Source organism: Pinus tabuliformis, chromosome 4_2 (assembly GCF_031772625.1).
Source record: "Pinus tabuliformis cultivar Carrire ecotype Pingquan chromosome 4_2, CPIR1, whole genome shotgun sequence".
NCBI classification, from domain to species: domain Eukaryota; kingdom Viridiplantae; phylum Streptophyta; class Pinopsida; order Pinales; family Pinaceae; genus Pinus; species Pinus tabuliformis.
In genome coordinates this window covers 250,592,758-250,616,683 of record NC_142304.1, presented here as the reverse complement: position 1 = coordinate 250,616,683, position 23,926 = coordinate 250,592,758, and the positions used below count along the sequence as shown (strand labels likewise).

The window sequence follows — 23,926 nt, the reverse complement described above, 5'->3', positions numbered from 1 at the left end:
GCTATGAACTCCATCTCACTCCAGTTCCTTTAAATTCTGCAGCAGTCACTGCAGACTCTAGAGATATGTGGATGTGGAGGGCTATGTGGATGCATTATGTCTTGGACAGAGGAAGAGACCACAATCATGCTTTCTCATCAAATATTTGGAACTCTAAATGATTGTCTAATGTCATGTGCCTACTTCCATGTTTGTGTTTCCTGAGAAAAGAATGCCATGGGTGCAACCAGGGCTTGTCGCATGTGTAGAATGGGAGATTGACAGAGGTGACTCAGAGGTGGATTCCCTTGCAGTCTCTGAAATATTTGATATTGATCCAGAATTCATCTGGAAAGAGCTAACTTATATCTGCATTCCAATGAGTGGAGCAGGTGATGATGACTGGATAATGTTGTTGATCAGATGTCTCAGGTCTAAAGATCAAGTAGATAGAGAAGTGAGGGTATTAGGTTTAGATATCTTGTTTAACTTAATTTCCCAGAGTGGAAAAGGGTAGTCAATGTTAGTAGTAGAAGAATATGAGACTGCTTCCTTAATTAAAGAACAAATACAACACAACTTCCTTAATATTTCCAAGGTTCATAGAAACATTAATCAATATTGTACTAACTGGCTGGTTAAGTATGGATGGTTCCTCTAGCTCTTTAGTAGCTAGAAGGACAGTGAGAGATTATTTTATGGATAGCAAAGGAACCAACTTTATATCCAATGCATTTTTAACTAGTGCTCTGATCAAGTGTAAAGTGCTCTAAAACTTAGCGATTGGAAAGTGCTACTGTCATTACACTCAATCATGACATAGAAGATAATTTTGTAATCTCAAAGACACTTATCACTATTACAAACACCATGAAATACATAAAAAAATCAATTTCTTTACAAACTGTAGCCAAATTTTCAAAATTTTGTGGTTCAAACTTCTTTTTCTCTGTCTTCTGTGGTACAAAATTTTAATTAAAGTTTCCTTCATTCAACATCACTTGGCACATCAAAGATGATATGTTACTTATCTGTTGTGTGACCAGGATTCCTTACATTATTTCCATTCTTATCAAGTTTCAAGCTCTACAACATGAGTTGAAAATCTGGGCATTCATGTGCATATGTGCCCAGAATTTTGAGAATTCCATCTATGATGGAGGCTGCTCCATTGACCATTTGACCACTTATCAATCACTAGAATTCATTCCCAGTTGATGGCAGCCATTTTCCCTACTAGATCCAAACAAAGAAGATAACCATATATCTTCCCTCAAAGGCCATGCAATTTTAATAACTACAACCACTGATGAAGGTTTTCTTGCATGAAATCAAGTGGATATTGGTAAAGCTAATTCATGCAATTGGAAGATTAAAAATTTGAGCGAAGTGATGCATCTTGATTAGCTATGTTTTCAAATTATCTTAATGGTCAGAATTATAGTTGAATATATAGAGAGGTCACTATTCCTTTTTGGATTAGATGCCAATAAAGTTTGCAAATAGAATTACACCAAGAACTTATATGTGTGTGTGTGTGTGCGCGCGCGTGCAAAAGGTTTGCATTTTTGAAAAGTATGACCTTCTATTGGCTCTTGAGCCTTAGCACACCAGAAAGTTTGAACCACAAAAATCTTGTAGAAACGGGGATTACAAAGGTCCTCAATATTTTTTATGTGTGGATTTGATGATGAGTACTCTATCCATTTTTTAAATTGTCCATTAAATATCAAAGCTTAGAGAATAATTCTTGATGATACATACATCCATGAGGTAAGGGAAACCATAGACTGGAATACTCTCTTATGGTCCTGTAATTACGGTTGACTAGTTTTACTCAAAGGAAAATGTAACAAGCTAGAAATAAATTGATTTTTGATGAAAAAGAACCAACTCACAGAATCATAGCCCAATCAGTTTCCCTTCTAAGAGAGTTGTTAAAATCTAATTTTAAAAGGAAGAGATAGGTTTGTATTCTCTAAAGGCTTCAAATGCATGATTGGATCGAAGGCCCCAAGCCTTGGGGTATTCCATGTCCCTCCAGAGAAAGTTGTTAAAATCCAATTTTTAATGCGGAAAGACAAGTTTGTGGAATCTGAAGCCTGCAAATGTGAGATTGGATCCAAAGCCCCATGAATTTGGATCTATCGTGTCCCTCCAAGAAGTAATTTTATCCATACTCTTCAGGAATTTCTCTTTGATGGAATGTCCAAGGGGAACACAGGACCTGCAGGTGGCAGGGGCATCAATTGCAACTTATCTAGAAATGTCATCCTATCTTCTAGGGATTTTTCCTTTTCCAAAATCTTAACAAAAATAAGATTAATTATGTGTGGGATTCTCTACCGATTTCCTCCACCCTTTAAAGTGTCTCAGTAAGAAAACTCTGTGTGGATGATGAGGATTATGCTACTTTTATAATCCTTTGAGGGTTTAGCATGATGAAAGTTACAAAAAAACAAAATTGGGAGGCTTATTTACTAGCGAATGAAGGAATTCTATCTGGGTAAAGGATTTATAAGGATTGAATGGTGGTAGAGGCAGAAATTTATCATTACACTTCCATGAATTCATTGGGAAATCTTAGTAGATGGAAGAGATAGAATGGGTGTTTACACCCCCTTACTAAGAACATTAGGGGGAGCACACAATCCTATGAGGATAAAGGGGAAAGTTTACCATGATTACATTGTGTCATGACCCTGATAATACATGGGAATACTAAAGAAGATATACCCATAACCAATTATAGTATCCCTATTGTTTCTTCCATTAAGGTGCATTAGATGGCTTGCGTGATCAACATTTCCCTCAGATTGACTTAGCAGTACCTAAGTCTTCCCAGATGGAGGTCTAACACCGTTTTGATGGTAGAAGGTTTCTTAGAGGACTTGTCCCCATGGATTTATATTTTCAGGGTAACTATCCATTAAAGAGTGAACACTAAAGGGTTGATGGAATAATTTATATATAGATCACCAACTTATCCCTCCTCGAGCATTTCTTTCGTTGAATATTCCTTTACTCGAGGCTTGTATATATTATTCTATTGGAAGAACCAATGGTTGTGAACAGTTAACTAAAATGCTTAGTTGGACAATGGGAAAAGGGAAGATGGAGGCCCTTTATGATGTAGTTTCTTTGCAATCTGCTTGTTTTAAAATTCATTAGCTAATATTTTACACAATTGTTCATGTATGTTGTTTGAAATTTCTAGCATCATATCAATTTCATGAATAAAGCAACATTTATTGTTGTTAAAAAAATGACTGTGCAAGAACTACCTCCAAATTCAACTATGAAGGACTTGCTAAACAAAATAGCTTATAGAAGTTCACCTTTTACATCATATCGTTTGCCAATAAAAGAGGCGTTGAGGCCAAGAGTGAATCACAAAAATGTTAGTGATCCTTGTCAAAAGTTGGAAATGGGTGATTTAGTTGAATTGTCTCTATTAATACCACATAAGTCTTTGGCTGAATACAAGAAATAAATGAGTCGAATGTTCTGGTAAGGCAAATGAATGCAGTCGAATCAAGTTTAAAGTACTTAACGCACAACATTTGTACCATTCAATCTTCTTAGGCCTCAAATTTTTTGTTTGGATATTTCTTAAGTTTCAAAATATACATAGTATTTGAATAGGTTTTAATGTTTTACAACATGTTGGTTTACTCTAAATATGGAAAAGTTAATTAAGAGTAACATACTACAACTTTGCATTTTTGAAACAATCTTAATTCTGATGTTCCCAAGGGATCAACTTACATGTTTTGGGTAAATGTTTAAGTAATAGGCATAATAAGGGAGGAAATTTATCTTGATCCATATAAATGAGTAATGTATGTCCATTTGCAAAGGCATTCAACAAAGATAGAGAAAAGATATAGGAAGAACGCAAGGAATATTAAGTGATTGACCTAAGAAGGATAAGAAAGGGAATGCTTGACTTTATCAAAGAAGAAAATGTGTACCTTGTAGTCATTAATTTTTCAAGCCAAGCTACCCTCGATATCAAGATGAAATATCAAATACTATTATCTTGATACTAGATACTAGATAGTGTTGTTAGTAGTTACTATGGTTGTTTGGCCGATTTTTTAAAACTCATTAAACAATATCCCATTCTATGTTCGGATTAGTGAGCTATAGATCCCATTTAATTGTAATTCATTTACATTCTTTATTTTTTCTTCAAAGCATGCATTTTTCTCTTCAGTGATTTCCCTTTGTGCGGAGCCCACATTGATAGTTGAACTTGATCCTGATCCTCACATACTTGTTGATCAATTCATTGAAGGGCATGCTAGAATTAAGATAACAATACCTAATTCAGATGATATAAAAGTGAAGGAAGATATAAGAGAACTCAAGAATGATACTTATGAGGATCTTTCTTTGGAAAGAGGAAACTTCCTGCTACAACATGTAATGAGTAAACCAAGAACGAATTGTCATGAATTGGTTATGTAAATAAAGCATTGTCATAAGCTTTCTCTTGTAAGGATAAAACAAATTCTTCTTGGTGGTAATCATTTTCATGCATGATTTTTGTTTGGTTAATGTTTCCCTTTTCTATGAAATCTTGAAATGTTGTCATGAAAAACATGGACAAAAATAACAAGGTTATTACATATTGACATTGTAAAAAGTAGCAAGGAAGGACTTGTTTACATTTTAATTTTCTTTTGAAAGTTTCAGCAGTGAACATCATTTGTTTTAAATATATTTGGGGGAATATATTTAGTTGTATGTGTTTTACACAAGATTTGTCTTTTGAACTATATAACATGTGCAGGGATTTCAGACCCACAATTTAGAGAGTTCAAAGTCAAGGCTGACTTTATGTGCAGAGGATATCCATGAACAGATGGAAAGATATGGAAGCATTCCAGAGTTATATTCTCAACATGGAATTGTTCTTGACATCCTGGGGGATTTCTGGTCTCTCTCTGTCTCTCTCTCTCTCTAATATTCACACACATCCCACTTTCACATCTTATGGTAAGACAATAATTAAATATGGAGGGAAAGTGATTTGCAAAACCTTGGATAGTTCATTATATTGTCTTAACCTGATATTTCACATCTTATAGCATATATATAGGCTACAGAAGCATATGCCATAGGCCTATAGGATAGTAGGGCATTTTTTTAGTATTTTAGATACAACTCTCCAAAGATGGTTTTAACTTTTCTTGAAAGAGAGTGGATGTCTTCTTTTTTAGAAAAACTGAAAGTAGTTTTATTCAAATTTTTCTTGTTAAGAAAAGGATATGTTTATTTTGGATTCAGAGATATTAGTTTTTTTTTGGCTTTAGATTTTTATTTGAGATCAGTGTACCTTATTTATCCTTGTCACACCTAGTAAATCAAGCTACTTTGTTATAGCAGTTATGGGAAGAAAAGATGCCAACCTATCCCATTGTTTCTTTAAAATTATCCTTGCTAGAATAATATTTTTAATATATAGTGATTAATGATTAGATGATTTTTATAACCTATTTTGTTTTCAATCAATATAATGTCAAATTGGTGTGAAAATATAATATTCTCAATCATACTAATTTATATTTTACATTTTGCAGTTGGACAATGGGAGATGTCAGTGGTGCAGTCAAGCACTATAATGAGAGTATCAAGTCTCTTTCAAAATTATCTACTAATGATGTTGAGGTTTCTTTCTTCCATTCTCATGGAAATCCTCTCCTCTACTCTATTTATCTCTTCATGTCTGAATTAAGACAGATATGTAATGTGTAGTAGATGGGAAAATATCATAAAAACCATGCATAAGCATTATGTTAGTTATGTAATATGTAACTATTCAACTTGTTATTAAATACATCTATGCATATGTGGATTATGGGACAAGGTGTCTGATTTTGTTTATGGATTTTAATTTTACATTATGTTTGGACATCCATTTTCTTACTTTTTGAAAAAAGCATCAATACATTTTAAGTAGATAATCATTAATTTTGTTGGCAAATGGTGTTTTATGTTTTAAATTTTTGTGTGTTCTGAAGTTCTATCCTTTGTTCTCTCGTAAATGGAATCTTGGTGATAATGTTGTTGCAAGTGCTTGCACGTTCAATGTCTCTCAACAAAATTGGAGATATTAAGTACTATGAGAATGATATTTTAGCATCACAATTGTACTATTCTCATGCGCTACGTGTTTGTAGAAAGGCCATTAAATATTTTACAAAACTATCCTCACAAGTTAGGTTTCATAAGATATTCTGATGTAAGAAACCCTTATTTTGTATTTAAATAGTTGTTCTTTTAATATGTTCGTTCTAGAAAATTCATGGAGAGTAGATATGGGCATGATAGTGCATTTTCGCTTTCTTTGATGCTTTATTAATTTACATATTCTATTCATCTCCCTGAAATAAAAGGTTGAGCTTGAGTTTTAGGTTTGTGAGGATGGTTAGGTGTTTATTAACTAAATTATCTGAGCGATGTATGGGCTCGGGAATATGTCCATCTAATGTAAATTGTAATCTTGCATCTTTTGCAGAGAATTATTCTCTTCAAACCTTTTTCAGCAGTTATTCATGCTTGAATATTTTGTTCTACAAATAATTGATGTTGCAGTTTCATTAGATAAGGTTGTTGATGTAAACAAATCCCTATGTAATGAAAAAATTTCTACAGAGAGGTTTCAAGAAGCAGTTAAATGCTTGGAATTTCCTTCATGAGGACCCATCTATAGAAAATAAGGTAAGCTATTTTTTTTGTTTGGTTCCTTTGTTTCCTTTACTATACATTTTTTTATGGGGCAGTGATGTATTCAATATGAGGCAAAACATTCCTTCAACTGATGCTAAGAAATATAGTTGTTTTACTAATTAAATTGGTTTTTTAACAACAAATAACTTTTCTAATCACTTACAAGTATATTGGGATCCTTCCCTTATAACAACTTTGGATCTTCCTTAGTTTTATAGCGACATTCATTTTTCTAGAAGTCGGAAAAAAGATAGTGGTTCAGTTTTGCAAAAAGACAATGGATACATCAAAATTAGTTTTGTGATTTTCCACCATAAGTGAATGGAGGTAAGATTAGATAGTTTAGGGCTCAACATAGATCCCAAAATAGGGGAAGCCCCTCTATTTGTTAATTATTCCAAAATATAAGTTTCAAGGAAATTCAAGAGTGACAAGTGTAAAGTAGCAAAGAAAGTAAGGAGAGACACTAACAACTCACCTTCGATGTTAGAGGACAAGAAGCCAATGGATATGAACAACAAACAAGCTCTGAGGAGCTCATGGAATAACCCCATCTAGAACGTTGAAGTGGTTACATTCAAAGACAATCCAACCAATATAGAAAAAATGCATTAACAAAGGCTATAAAATAATGGAAATACTTAGTTCAAGGAAGAAATATGCAACATAATTAAAGTGTTAAATCTTCACTTTTGAACAATGTAGGAGTGTAAACAATTTAGGTTTTGTGATTATAAACCCTAGCCATGTTTCTTATTGCTTAAAGGAACTGCTGAGATGGATAGCAAGTTTTTGTTTTGAGCTATATCATTAGAGTTTACTGTTTTCAGATTATATAAAACAATGATGCATATTTTCTGTTAGTGTTTCCAGCAACATGTGTTTGTAGATTCTAGTAATTCAGAGATTGCAATTTTGATAGGTTTTAAGCTATCTAGGGTTTAGTTTTTAAGTTATAATGTAAGCCCAAAGGAGCACCTTGCAGCCTACGAAAAACTTTTGATTTGGAAAATATGTTTGACGAACATAATGTGGATATTGAATCACATATTTATCCTAGTGAGCGACCGAATCTCATGGATGCTCCATGTTTGCCTGATTATCAAGCTATAGGGAGCAGCCCAAGCTTTAGTTTCAGAAACATAGGAAGTCAATCTAGTGGCAATAGTTATTTTGTCAATGGGTTGGGCCACTAGCAATGCAACAAATTCTAATAGTTTAGTTGATTAGGGATGCACTTTTGAAGATAAAATGGTTATTGGCTGGAATCTAGTTTCAAATGTGCAATCAACTTCAAGGTTTGAAAGGAAAGTGGTGGAATCACATGTCCTTCATTCTAAAAGTGTGTCTGTGGATGCCCTCAATAACCAGGTCATGGATGATCATCTACATATATTTTCAAGTTGTAACTATGGAACTACTTCTGATGGTAATAATTATAACTTTAACACCAATCAGACAACAGTTGAAAATGAAGGGAAACCATTCATGGATTTAAGTTTTTGTCCTCACCCAACTCAATTGGTTGGATTAGAATATGAAAAAGTGACCTTTTGTGATAGTAGCATGGCTGGATGTATGCCAAAGAACAACAAAAGACTTGTAAATCATCCTATGGATGGTAGACGAGGATCTTGTGAAAGAAAGACTCTTTAAAGCATTTCAGGTCCATCATCTTTATATGTCCTCCCATGTTCTTCATAGTGGGATGATGGCCACCTCTGCTGTATAGCTCCTGGACAGCACACCATCGGGATAAACCTAAATATTCCTTCTACCACTGTAATAATTCTTGTTGTTAGGCTTGTAGAAACTTTCATACCCAGGGCTAGGGTAGGTGATGTGGGTCCAGATTTCAAAGGTTTATCTACAGATGGGAAAATATAAGCTCCCCATAGAGTTATTTTAGTAAGACACAACCCTCCACATCAATAGGAATAAAGTTTACCTCAAATATGGCCATTTGGAAATGTTGGAAGGTATATACCTAACTTGCAGCCAAATTCTTCACATCCCAGGAGATTGTTTTCAAGTGAACTTATAATTTATGTGAACTTTTCAATGTTAAAAGTAGCCTTGACCTAATTTTACAATACAAAGAACCACAAAAGCCAAAGAATTTTTAGTGTATAAGGTCATATAATTGCAATATTTACATCATAGTACATCTAAAGAATTATGGTAATTGTTCTACTAGAAAAGGACTCAACCAGGTTTAAAACTTAAGGATAAAAGAGTACAAGACCTTCTCATGGAAACACAATGTATAAATCCCTAATACAATGGCTATTGGCTCTCAATATAAAGCATAAAAGTAGTTATGGAATCCTCATGTGTTAAAGACATAGACATGTTTTGAAACATTTCTCATCTGCTCCACCCAAAACCATTAAAATAAAGCCCTCTGTCCTTGTAGGACACTGTGGTATCACCAATGGAAATCAAATCCAAATCCTCTGTCATTTTAGAGAATTTGTTATACCCCTTGGAACATGCCTTATATTTATTTGTGTAAAATTTAGATGCCTCATACATTTGACTACTTTCTTGGAGAGATAAAGCACTAGAAAAGGCTAATATTCTTGTTATGGGTGGATCAACAAGCAGTCCATTTATTTCACACTATATTCATTTTTTTCTGATAAATAGTTTCCATTTTATTCTTCTTGTATTATGGCACTAGTAGTCCTCTCATGAAATACAATTGAAGAATCCTTGCTCCTAGAGGAAAGTGAAGAAATATTTTCTTATCCTATCAGTTCTTGTAGCCTCATATTTTCTCTGATTTCATCCTACCAAAACTTCACCTTGTTATCATAAGAATACCTTGGGCGTTTTCTACCACCATATTGCAAATTCTTTGTAGGAATCTTCTTAGAACTCTCGTTTGAAGTGAGGCAGTTCTATGAAAAATAGTCTATAGCCTATGATTGTTGATAAGAAATCTGAGATTCTGGAAATAGACCAGTGATTTCAAGCATCGTGGAGAAGGTCAAAGTAGCAAATGTAGAGTTAAAACACTCACTTTTCACTTTTTAGGCCAACTCATAAAGTTGAGCATGAGTATCTTCAAATCCAATTGACCCCACTTTGTAACCTGTAAGAGTTTCCCTTGATTTTTCTATAATCGATTGCACGTACTTTCCCTGTGCTTCTATATGAAGCTGCAAGTGTCTTTGAACATTCTAAAAACAAAGACAAAATAAATGTGACTTTTTGAATTTCATACTTCACAACAACATAATAGAATAATGTACAAAGAATGAATGCCAAAAAAAGGGAGATATAACCCTTACCTCCAGTTGTTCATGCAACCTTCTTTGTACCTCCATTTTCATCCTCAGAGCCTCTGTGATTTGTAAGGTGCTGACATACACAAATACAATTTTAGGTAGATATTCCTTAATCTTAAGAAGAAAACATCGTTTGGAGAGGGATAAAATATTCTAGGGACATTAAACCAGAAGTACCATACTCTCCTAATAGAAATAGACTACAGTAGTCTCACAAGTCCTAAACAAATTAATAGCCTTTTCCCTAACAAAAGCCACCAAGCTTTTAGATAGAAAAGCATTGATCAAAATTTGGGAACATATCACTCTAGGAATTATGGAGTAGATTCCATAAAGGAATTCACTGATAATAGAAGCTGGGAAATTTGTGGTAAACTCCCACCATCCTATGGCTAGACCATAGCCCAATCAACAAAAAAATTGAAAGCATTAGCCCAAGATATGAGTAGGTTCAAAAAATAACTAAATTTGAATAGTATGTATATCCAAATGGAATGGAAATCCTATCATAAAGAAAATGACTTAAAAATAGAGAAAATAAATTGTGTTGTGTGCAAGCAAATGCATATGAAAAGATGATAGTGGTGCTTACTCTGTCATATTTGTTGGAATGATAACACCATCCTAGTATGTTTCATGTGTTGTTTGGTATACAAAGGAGTTTTCATTCAGTTGGATGGAATTAAATTTCTTCTATGCTTAGACATGGAAATGTTTCCAGCTCCAATGTTGGTGCAAGGGATCATTCATCTTCTCAGCAAGAAGAAGCTGTTTCAAGAAACATGATGATCGATATTGCTAGTAATACCTAGTTTGTTTCAAGTTGAGAGAACATAGTAACTAACCATTAATCTACAAATTGGGTTTCAATGAACCAATATCCAAATGGACTTGGGGATATTATTTCCTTGATGCTACATTCACTACCAAGTAAGGCTTTGGGATCAAATCATATTCCATTCACACAAGAACCTAAGAGTAGTGGTTCTTCTCAAGGACATGGTTTATCATCATCTGTTTCTAGGCCTTGATAGGGTAGTCATTTTAATTCTTCTTAGAATATTCATTCCTCTTCATCATAGATGTGCCTGTGCCACCAGTCACTAGTTTTCAAGTCCCACAATATCTCTAATCAACAATAATATTGATGGAATGCTAGGGCAATGGGTTCGTAGGTGTACCATTTGTATCGCTGCAAGAAATTGCTACTGAAGGTGATGGACACAATATAATAATGACTGAGGATTGTACCTCACCAAGAGTTTTTAATGAAGCTTAATTTTAGAGACAATGACTAGTATATTAATGGCATTTTCTTGTGTAGTTCTTCAATCTCTAAGGTGGCTATAATTTCATATTTGGGTCTTGATAAAATTATCTATCTATAGAGATCCTTTCTTGTAAAAGAAACCTAGGTAGTGGGATGTGTAGAGAAAATCCTACTGCTCTGAACATGAGGAGGGAGGGCCAACATAGAGTAAATTTCCCAAATCCATGTCAAGACAAATATCAATTATGAAATTTGGTTCAATCCTTGTTGAAGATAATCCTTAGGAAACTAACTTCTTATTTTATTTTTTCCATATTTATTTTTTTCTCAGTACTAAATACCATTATCTAACATGAATCAACTCTTAATAAACCTTGTTAATTTCAAACAATCCTTTCATCGAAAACAAGAATATTGTACTCACAACAGGTGGCTTATACAGACTATCAGGATTCATTGTGGTTTGAGTCTAGCCAGTTCTCTATGTTGATTGGACCCCTTCCTCCAGTGGTTTCTACTATGTTTTGGCAAAAATTGTGACATCCAAATCATAACTATGTTCTACGACAAGGTTTTTTTGAGTCCAATAGGTCCTACCCACCTTCTATAGTGGTAGAAACCAACTACGATGAAATATTGTCTTCCATCTCCTGAGGTGCCTCAACTTTTGTCTCATGTGCAAGTTGGAAGCCAATGCCATGTTGATAGGGGTAGATTGTTCTTTTTCCATGAAAAATGCCTTGAATTTTGTACTGATCTACCATTTATTTTTATTTATCTACCCTTAAACTAGATACTCTCCTAATTTTGTTGTTGTGTTGTTGTGTGAAATATTTTTGTTGATGATGATGATGATGATGATGGTTAACATCCACTGAGACTAAAATTTTGTCTATTGGACCTAAAGAAACAAATTATTTAGTTTGATTTAAGATTTTATTTCTATGCTCAAAAAGCTTGGAGAGAAGCCTCCCAAGCTCACTATAATTTTGACATCGTAAACAGCTAGGAAGGTCACTATTATGACAAAGATTATGAAACTGAGATCTAATGTGGTTGTATGTGGGGCACTCTAAGAGGAAGTGGTTTTCATCCACAATGTTCCTATCATCACAGAGATGGAAGATTCTTTCCATCCATGGTGTTTTAGGAACTGCCCAATGACCTGTTTCACTATGGAGCTCATGAGAGTTCATTCTAAACTTTGCTAAATTAATTTTCTTCTTTGAGCTAGCTAAAACAGAGAGATAATTTTGATCTTCTAGGGTGGGGTTGATGACCTTCTTATAATAACTTAATTTTCTTTTAGCCGCTAAATCTTTCTCACACCACATTTTTTCTTTGAACTTAGAAGTAACAATATTTTTAATGTTATTAATGTTTTGTAGTGCATCATTCTCGGTGATCTCCCAATGGTTTATCCAAGCCCTCGTGTCTTTATACCACACCCATTTGAGCCTTAGATGGTTTTGGCTGGAATTTAAAGCTAGCTTGGGAAGTCTATGATCTCCTATGTTATTGAGCTTGTGCTTGTACAATAGAAGCCTAGTGATAGCTAGGCTTTCGATAGGGGAAAGACCTACTTCTATAAGGAGAATAGGGTAGGGTGTATTGCTTTTAATTTTCAGGTTATATGTTATAAAGCGCTTCTGGATTTGCTCAATCTTTCTCCAGGATTCTCTAGAGATGCTGCAACCCCAAACCTCACATCCATATAAGATAACAGGAGTGACTAAAGTTTCAAAGAGGAACTTCTTTTTATCCCACATTATGAGGTTTGTCATTTTACAATTATTTTCAAGACCAAAGTAAGCTTTCCACCCCCCATTAATCCTTTTCTCAATGCTATAGTTCCAGTTGAGCTTGTGATGAATATCAATTCCTAGGTACTTGTAAGAATATACTTCCTCCAAGTTATTATTGTCATACATAAAATTAGCGTAGGTGTCCTTCTTGGATTTGATAATCATAACTTTTATTTTGTGAGTGTTAACAGTCATACCCATGGTAGAGCATAAATCCTTAAGAAGCCTAAGCTGCCTATCAAGATCAGATGGACACCTTGCAAGGAGAACAATATCGTCAGCATAAAGAAGAAGGATGATGACTAGCCCAGCTAAGATCGTGCCAACACATCCTGCTTCCTCTAAATAACCTTTGAGCTTGTCAATGTAAATGTCAAATAGGGTAGGGGAGAGGGGGCAACCTTGTTTAACTCCAATATTACACTTAATATCTTTTGACCACCCCTCATTGCTTTTTAGCTTGGCAATTACATTCTCGTATAATCTAATAGCGGCAACTCTCAACTCGAAAGGAACCTTTAGCTCTTCTAATCTATTCCAAAGGTTGTTTCTAGGAACCATATCAAAAGCCTTTCTAAAGTCCACAAAGCAACAAAAGAGATTGGATTTATCATTACGACATTCCTCCACAATGATTCTAAGCGTAACGAGGTGGTCTGTTGTTGAGTGATGCCTTCTAAAACCTGCTTGGCCTTTAGCCCGCTTATCTTCACTTTCAAGCCATATGCTCAACTTCTTTTCCAAAATACTACCATATAACTTAGCTAAGAGAGGGCTGATCATAATTGTCCGATAATTAGAGGGGTTATTTGTATCCCCATTTTTAAAAATAGGGATAATGAGGCTCTCAGTCCATAACTTAGGGAACCCTTGCTTGACTGCTTGATTGAAAAGCTTGTGGATGTGGGGGATGAGGACAAGGCCTCCAATTTTTAAGATTTCTGCCTGGTAACCTTCAATGTCCTTAGCTTTCCCATTAGCCAGGCATTTAACCCCAAAATCAATGTCTTCTAGAGAGAAGACTTCTTTCGTTGTGGGCAGGGTTTCAAAGTTATTCATGATATTTGGAGATTCATAGAGCTTTTTAAGATAGGAATTCCAATCGTGTAAAGCAATTTTATTATTATCTTTAGATTTCCTAGTCAGGATCTGCCTCCAAAATTTCTTAGGAGCTACCTTAGAGAGGTGTAAGAGATTCTCTTGCATTATGCATTAGAGGAAATTTCAGCCTAAAAGTGGTCTCCTCAGGAAAAGTAAAAAAATTAATAAAAAATGCCATGTAGACAATATTTAAATATTACTTTACTTTTATCTATGCTCCATAATATTTATTAGCACGAGATTTAATAAAAAAATTTAATATATTATTTCTAATTTTTTACTTTTATCGAAATCCCTCATTATATGACAAATATATGTATATATATATATATATATATATATATATATATATATATATATATATATATATATATATACTATTTTTTTGGTGTTCTTTTAATTACATTGTTTACTGAAGCCGCAATCCCAAAATATATTTTTTGTTCAAAATCCGATAATTTGTCCTTTATGGAATACATTTTTTAACTATTTAGCTATTTTATATTTAGCTGTTTTATATTTAATTGTATTTAACTATATGTTCTATATTTTTCGTTGTTATTTGTCCTTTTTGGAATGTATTTTTTAATTATATAATATTTAACTATTTAACTATTTTTAACTATTTAACAATTTTATATTTAACTATATTTAACTATTTTATATTTAATTCTATATTTTATATTTTTGGCCAAAATCCAGTAATTTGTCCTTTCTAGAATAGATTTTTTAACTATTTAACTATTTTATATTTCACTGTTTATATATATTTTATATTTGACTATTTTTTGGGGGCATGGTTGTTAATGTCAAATGGGTCCACATTTTTAATTTATAATTTGTCATTACTATCAAGATTTACATTGCATTAATATTTTTTTTTGATATTTTAATTCATATGGGTAAGGTAGGTAAATAACATTAATAAAATATTTTACCGATACCCAAATTAATAATTAAATATTTCACGGATACCTAAATTAAACAATTTAAAATTATTTAGGACATGTACCTCTTTTTAAATCTAAATGTTTTTTATTAGTTTACATATTATGACATGGAAATTATGTGAAAATTTTATGGGCACTTTTGGGCAAAAAATCTCTAATTGATGTATTTTGGTGCCTAGTACAAATGAGTAAGCTGAAAAATTATTGTCTCAAGTAAAGGTGTTCAGGAACATGCACCTAAAATTATGCATGCCTATCCATGAATAGTGAAACTTTGAGAGCATATACCTACTAGTTATGAATTTGTTTCTAAGGCAGGCAGAGTTGAACCTTGCATTTCCAAGAGCTTTGTTGCTAAAACAAACCTTATGGATAGAAAACAAAACTTTTGTAGGTAATCATTGTTCTAAAACACACTAATAATTCTTGCAAAGGCAGAAAAATGAATATCTAATTCTACTACTTTAATGGGTGAAATCTCCTTTCTTTTCATTAGTTAAACATGGTGTATCCCTAATGATTTTTAGTGTTTAATGGATATGCATGTTCTGGTCTAATGTTTTGTCTCGTTTTATAAGTATTTCAGGAAAATAATCCATGGAACTTTCTTATGTCATGTTGATTGTTCATCAGGGTAGAAGAACAAAGCATTTCCTATTGTGATAGGGGTTTTGTAAGCACATTGCCAACCTCTTTCTTTGTGCTATCAAGCACATATATACAAAATAACAGGTTTGTTCTTGTACCCAACTTCTCTTTAGGATTATTTGGATCTAATCTACTATTGTTTCTTCTTTTTGAACCCTTTAAGCAATTTTTCATTTTTTTAACCACAAAGTTTCATTAGTGGATCATCTATTCCTTTACAATTCTTCATAAAAACATGTTTATTTGTCCTAGTGGATAGACAAACAGTCACAAGATTTCATGGTTCAACTTTTTCTTGAGAAATGAGGCTACGTTGTGATAAGACTTAAAAAGCTACCATCTAAGAGATGTTGGGAAGTGGTGCACAAAGGTTTGAAGATGGAAAAGATGATTTAATTGTCACAAAATGATCTGTGCAACTTCCTGTTGTCACGTTGTTTGTTGAATAATCTATAAGAAATAAACATTTCCTTGTGGTAGGGGTTGTGTAAACACCTTTCGAACCTCCTTCATGCTATCAAGTACATATATACAAAATAAAAAGTGTGTTCTTGTACCCAAATTCACTTGAGGACTATTTGGATTTGTTCTCCTATTGTTGCTTCATTTTAGACCCTGTAAGAAATTCTTAATGTTTTTCACTACAAATTCTCATCAGTGGATTATCTATGCCTTAATAATTCTGGTTCCTTGGAAAAAAACCTGTGACAGGATAACTATGTATTGGAGCTATACCTTGATCCCTTCAACAAATCCTTTCATTGCCCAAGACAACCATCTTCCATTGGTAATGGAGTTCAATTTTTTAACAAACATTTATCTTCAAGACTATTTCATGATAAAGAAATCATGCAACCATTATTGGATTTCCTTTGAGCACACAAATACCACAACCAAGTCATTTTTCTTACTTTGGTTAACATATTGCATCATTGTGTTTAATAGTTAATTCATTATTATTCTATGCACAATAAATCTTTATCGAATAACAGAGAAGGATGGATTGACTATTTTAGACATATATAATATGAATTTATTAAAAATTCATATGTCTTTTTCGAGAAAACTATATATTCAAATACAAAATCAACTCAAATCAAACTAAAATAGAGAAGCCTAATTATGAAAATGTTTCTCTCTCCACTACCTTGCAACGTTATTTTTCTGAATTATACTTGAATTTCAATGATAATAACCTGGATTTATATATTTCTTCTAGAACCATAATGACATTGTAGTAAACATGCAAACATCCTATTAAGTATGAACTAAAGTTGATTCAAAGAATATCACCTTCGGCCTATGCACGTGGAAAAGTAATTTTTGAGATGTGAAGTTTTATTAGAGACATTGTGTGTTTGTTTGTTTTGTTTAGAAAATGGTTTTCTCTTGGTTTTATGTGACTTTCAATTTATCATTTGTAGCATGTTGAGAAATGGGAAAGAATAACACGTGACATTTATCTTGCAGAAATTGATGTTGAATGAAAGGATACAGAGTTTAACCAAGCTACAATCTACTTTGTTAAAGGTAGAGGATTTAGTGTAACGAGTAATATATGGATTTTTCTTTTGCAGAAATGTTATTTTTTCTACCCAAGATATCACAGCAAGAAAAATATTTATATTGTAGGAACTGTTTGAGGACCTCATTAAGGTCGATTTTTTTGATGTCATATATAATTGATTGATACCTTGTCATGACACGATGGCTTTAAATATGAATTAATATGTTCCTAAAATAAATTAGATTCAAACTTAATAGATATAAAATATTTTAAAAAAAAAGACAATGCCTTCATTTGATTGTTACTTGACTGTGGTGTGGGCAGGTTACAGGAAATGGCATTGGAAAAAGGATGGGGAGACAATGCAAAGCATGTCTTGGATATGATTCATTTGTTGTTAGAGATCCTTTAGGCACTTGAGCCATCGACTTTGGAAATGTTTCTAGTAGACATTCCTATGTTTTTTAATTTTGTGATTCTTTCACCTCATGGTTATTTTCGACAAGAAAATGTTTTAGGAATACTAGACAAGACACTGATGGATAGGTAAACAAATTTCTTATAATTGTAATGTTCATTCCACGATATCCTCTCTTTATTGTTTGATTGTATTCTGAATGTTTCTTTTTTTTTGTTTTGTATTTTAACTATGAAATTGAAAATACTTGGTATCATGTCCATTTAAAAAACATCCAAAACTTGAAGATGAGTTTAGTATTACATGATATTAATTGAAATCCTTTTAGTTGTTTTGTGTTAAAATATTTTCATGACTATTAAAATTTTTACTTTCATGTTGCTATTTTAGCACAGGTTGTCCATATACTTGACCAAGTTCACACGTTAGAGAATGAAAGGTTGTAGCAAATAAAACGACAAGGGTTAAACATCACACCTTAGATTATATATTTTAACAAGTTATCTACAAGCTGAGCTTTTTAACATGTAACTTAGTTGGCATGATTGTGCCTAAGATTTCTCTAAAGGTTTAATATAACTGAGTTACTAAGGTTTTATTTTCTATGGTGATTTTTTTTTTTTTTTTATATAGGTCATATGGCCACATAATGCCCACCATTCCCAATAGAAGAAAACTTATTCAAGTTTCTTGATTTTATGGGGGAAAATGACATTGACGTTGTTGACGTTGAAGTATATTTCATATAAATATTTTATAGTCTACTTTAGTTTATATTCAAGTATTCATCGCCTTTCATGTCTTACACTCTGCATTGTATCTTCTTTCATTTTTAGGGGAGGAACTCAATATTGATTATAAGAAGCAGGAATTGAAGAAAGAGGAGAACAATAATGATGGAGTGATAAATGAAAAATGGGAGAGAGAAGAGAAGTAGTGTAGTAATACCCTTAGACCCAATATCTTGAATAAGACACACACATAGAGACTAATGGTCAAGTCTTCATTTTTGGTGAATTCACTTGCAATGCCTTGGAAACATAGTGATAATGTTTTGAAATGAAAAAACAATATTTCATGTGTGAATTGTTGTCCAACCAATATTAAGTTGGAAACTCATATTGTAATACTTGGCATTTTATATAATAAAATTTGTGGTTGAAATTATTTTTATTTTCACATGATATTATCTAGCCTTGTAATTAACATATGTAACTTTACATTATCATATTAGATGAACATGCACATTGTATGACATTTTTTTTAATTTAGTTGCACAGTAACACTAATTAATTTTTTTGGCTAATAATGAACACATAAAATCAATCTAAAACTACTAAATTAGTCATTTATATTGATTAATGATGAACAAATATAAAATGAGTATATGACTAAATAGTTGTTTATAATGATTATGAATGAAATTAAATGAAATGAATAGAAACAACTAAATAATTCGTTTATATAATGAATATGAAAATACCAAAAAAAGATGAATGACTACTGCAAATGATAAATTTATGATTACAAATGATGACTAAATTTTTCATATATACGACTATTAGTAGCTAATTTACAGTATCTTATAACACGACTAAAATTTAGTCATATTTGTTTGGTCATTAATTTATTTCAAAGGATGACCAAAATTTGTATATATATATATATATATATATATATATATATATATATATATATGACTATTAGTAGCTAATTTACAATATATTATAACACGACCAACATTTTGGTCATATTTCTTTGGTCATTAATTGATTTTCTCGGGAATCATATAGTAATGTATTTTGTTATATATTTGGTCATTAATTGCGGCAATTAATGACTAAATCTATGATCAAATTTATGACTATATATATATATACTACTAGATGATAAAATTGAGACAACTAATTAATCACTAAGCTAAATGTGACTAAAAGTTGGTCCCATTATAAGATACTGTAAATTAGCTACTATTGGTCACCGACTGAAAAATGGTCATTTATATGAAAATTTTAGTCGTTTTTTTGTAACTAATTAGCCATTTTGTACTAGTGATTATAAAGTGATATGATATAATAGCATGAAAACATTAGTCAAAGAGGGTCGCCATGATGCAATTTCACAAGTTTGCACATTAGATGTTCAAAAATTTAATCCTATACTCTAGTTTATCTACAAAAGGTTATCAATAATAATTCAAATGCATTAGTAAAGATGAGTAAAAAGTCTTTGACCTAATCAAGTTCATGGCCATGTTATTCATTTACAACCAAGAAGTGGATCACCGAATATTAAGCCTTACTGGTATTTATATGCATAGAAGAGTGACATTGATCATGTCATCCAATAAATGTTAGAGTTTGGCATCATTCAATCTAGTCAAAGTTCTTTCTCTTCACCAATGATGACGATTAGAAAAAGGATGGTTCATGGAGTATGTGTCCAAATAAATTAACACCAGGGTATTATGGCCCCATAAATATGTTGCAAAGGATTTGAAGTATGCCTTACAAATTAGGGTTTCCTCTATCTTCATGTAAACATCAAGCCTTATATGTTTCTTGCTTAAAGAAGGTAACCGGTGACAATATACCAATCCAAACTATTTTACCAATGAGGATTGTTTGTACTTATAGTATGGTTTTCCCTCCTTTATGTGTACATTTAGTATTCCATGTTTCTTTCTTAAAAATGATAATTAGTGACAAGATCCAAATCTAGACTATTTTACCATAGATTAAAGAAGAAAGGAAAATCACATTAGAACTAGATGAAATCCTTGAAATAATGATGTTAAACACACATGGGCAGCAAAGGAATATGAAAGATAAAACATGAGAGTACATCTTTTATTAACAACTGATATACATTTATAGTACATTGTTTGACCATTGGGTTTCACATCCCAAGGTCTCTTGGACTTCCTTTTGTCTATTCGGCTTCCACACTAAACCATTGAGGATTAGGTGTCCAATATTCCCCCCCTTAATCCAAAGGGCTATGTATGAGTCTAAGAAGAGAGTTGTAATACAAAATGTGAAAAAATGCATGGAAGTACTAGGCTGAATGTGCTCTCTGAAATGTTGGTATAAAGGGCTGTGGTTTAAGGATGACCACCAACACTGAAACGCTTAGTGCAGTTCCTGGAACTCTTCCAAAGCTGGAAAGAAGCTGAAGTCTTCTGCTAGAGGAAGTGTCCCAGATTACCAACTGAAGGCGTGCTCAGGGGCATCTTTGTTTCTGGCTACAACTCTGAATCTAGTATGGCAGGTTGTGGCTCAGGCTAACTTGATGTGGCTTTGAAGCTTGTAGATGAGCATCATTTCCCCCCTGATAGATATAAGGTGAGATGATGGAGAAAACTCAAGTGCAAGACTGTTCAATACTCTGGAACAAGTTTGGACATATGACTGAAATATCTTCTTGGCTGTTGATGCCCATTGCCAAGAAGTGATCCATCCAAGATGAATCTTTGTTCTTGCAAGACGTTTGTTTCTAAAGAATCTGTGTGAAGAATGTGTGACTTTATGACAGTGCTTACATGGATGAAGATCAAAATAGTGATATTTCAAATGGATAGTTCGGTCAAAGTGTTGGCATTTCACAATCTGTTGTTGTTGCTGTGGAAGAGGGGAAGAATCTGGAACAACTGGAGATGAACTATCCTAAAGGAATCCAACACTCTGAAACTAAATGGGCTTTGCGTAATCTGGAATATGAAAGGACAAGTCCTTCTCATATCCAAGACCAGTTCTATGCTTGTTGTGGACAAGCTCTTCCCAAGGTCTGATGATGGGCTTGGGAAGTACAAACTGAACTTCTGCATCTGCATGTACAACTGCTGCTTTATGGGAGTCTGCTTCAATCTTTTGAACAGAAACAGGTTCATAATGACTCCTCTGTTTTAATTCTTCTTGTTGTAGCTGAGATTCGAGCTGCAAAAAATCAATTTTCTCTTGTCCATTTTGTATACAAACATGAATGTCTGTGAGAGAAACTTTGCTAACTTTTAATGTATCATGATTAGTAGACAATATAAAAGTTTTGAGGAACTCTAATACTTCATTGATTCTGGCCATTTTTTCTTCAATGTCAGAATTACACCTTAAAAACCGATCACAACTACTACTCAATGCAGAAAAGTAATACCCACTCATAGTACACAACAATATCCTTTATAAATGTACAGCAAATGATCAGTGTGAAACTAGCAAGCACCAATTACAATCCATTACATGAAAATAAGAGTTTGCTCATGATCAGCAGTATGTTCTGACAATACAACTGACTAAACGTTTCTCCACAAAAGATTACTTTTATTTGTCAAAACAATCGTTGCCTTTATATAGCCCACCAAGCTCTTATGCAACAGTCGAAGTAACAAGGAATCAATGCATATATATGTAGACAGAAACTATAATGAGTTTTAAATACAATGCACAACTAGGGCAGCAACAACTGCAAACTTGCTTGGATCCTTCAAATACTCCTTCACTTTCTCAGCCAATGGAAAAGAATAGTCAAGTTAAATGGTGACTGCTAATACATTCTTGTAACCATTGATGATATCATGTGAAACAGCTGCAATTTTGGAATTACAGATCACCAGAGAAAGAGTCCTTTATTTTGATGTACATCTCGACTTCGACAATACTTTTACTGAAAATAAAATCAATTACTATAAGCCCAATACCAACATTTTACATATACATGTATATCAGTCCTTGAAACCTTTTCTCCTTCAACAAATGGCTAACAATAATGCACAACCACCTTCTTACAAAACCTAAAGTTTCAATAATTCTATAGAGAGCCTCCTCCTACACAATAGTGCAACAGATGAAATAATCTGTAGAAATTTCCCCTTTGTCCAATGGAGAGATGGAAAATATTGATTCAGGTCTAATCTACAGTCAACTTTTGTATGTGGGTTCACCTCCTTTTTCCAAGACAACACTTAGTTAATACAAAGCTATGAGATCTACAGTCCCTTTGTGAGAGATCCCCTCAAAATAGATTAAAAACTAATTGTCAAATGTGCATAAAGTGTCAATGAAACTGCATTTGGTATTTTCAAAAATTATAGACCAATCTAGGGCTGTTTTAGCAACTAACTATGCACATTTCCCATGAGAATGCTCTGTTTTCCAAGAGGACCCAAATTTGTGTGATTCTATTTGTTATAGAGCATGGTTGAGCTTATCTATTGTAGATGTCATCCAAGTTGCAGATGCACGCCATAGGAACAAAAATCAACATATGATCCGGATTTAAACAGGACGCAATAGATTACAAAGATAACCATAAATACAGAGATGCGATAACCATAAAAACAGAGATGCAGCGAAAATAATACTTCATTTCATTAATGGAGAATACTGAAATATGCTTACAAATAGAAATAACCCAGCTAGGGCGATGGTAGCTTATCTCTGAGAAGAGATGTGTCGGCTACATGCCTTTGAACTGTTCCGAACTGTCTTAAAATGAGGCTCAAAGGCCTATTTATTATTGAGAAACAATGGAAAACCCTTCACATCCCAAAACCTAACCCTAGAAGATGAAACACCAAATTGTGGGCCCCGTTTGGGTAAATTGGTACATCAACTTCCCGGGGTCGTAACTTTGGCATACGATCTCCGTTTGACGCGCATGATAGGCCGTTGGAAAGATCTCACCGAGGACTACGACGGAAAAGACGATTTTTTAACTAAAAAATCGCGAAAAAACGTCATTTAGGGCCTCAAAATAGCTTCGGAAGTTTAGGATCCGAAAAACTATTAAAAATAGTAAACTGAGCTATAATTAAGGAAACTGAAAATGTTGAGAGGAACAATGGTGGGGGTCCAGGTGGACTTGGCAGGTGGCCACCAATATCCACCTGGATCATTCCTCCCCCATTAGGAAGCAATGGTCCCCATTGCGTTGAGTTCCTCCTTGAGATGAGGAAGCTTCTGCTGAGTTGGGTCTCTGGTGAGCTGTTCTCCAATCTCTGATGTGTCCAGAAATGGTGGGAAGCATGGTCGGTGATGGTCCACATTGAACAATCGGTGCAAGCGAAGGAATGGAGGAATGTTGTGCTTCAGAGCATTGTTGCCCATAGCCTTGTTACTGGTGTAAGGACCATGTCGAAGTGGTATGAGTTTCTGATGGGTTTTGGTAAGGCGTTCTCTCTGCAGATGTAACCAAACTTTGTCGCCCACCTGAAACTTGTGTG

General features: G+C 33.4%; 1 pseudogene; it reads left to right on the top strand.

Moving 5' to 3' along the window:
• Window positions 1-211: 211 nt before the first annotated feature.
• LOC149168952 (protein NCA1-like) lies at window positions 212-6,686 on the top strand (annotated as a pseudogene).
• The last annotated feature ends 17,240 nt before the right edge of the window (window positions 6,687-23,926 follow it).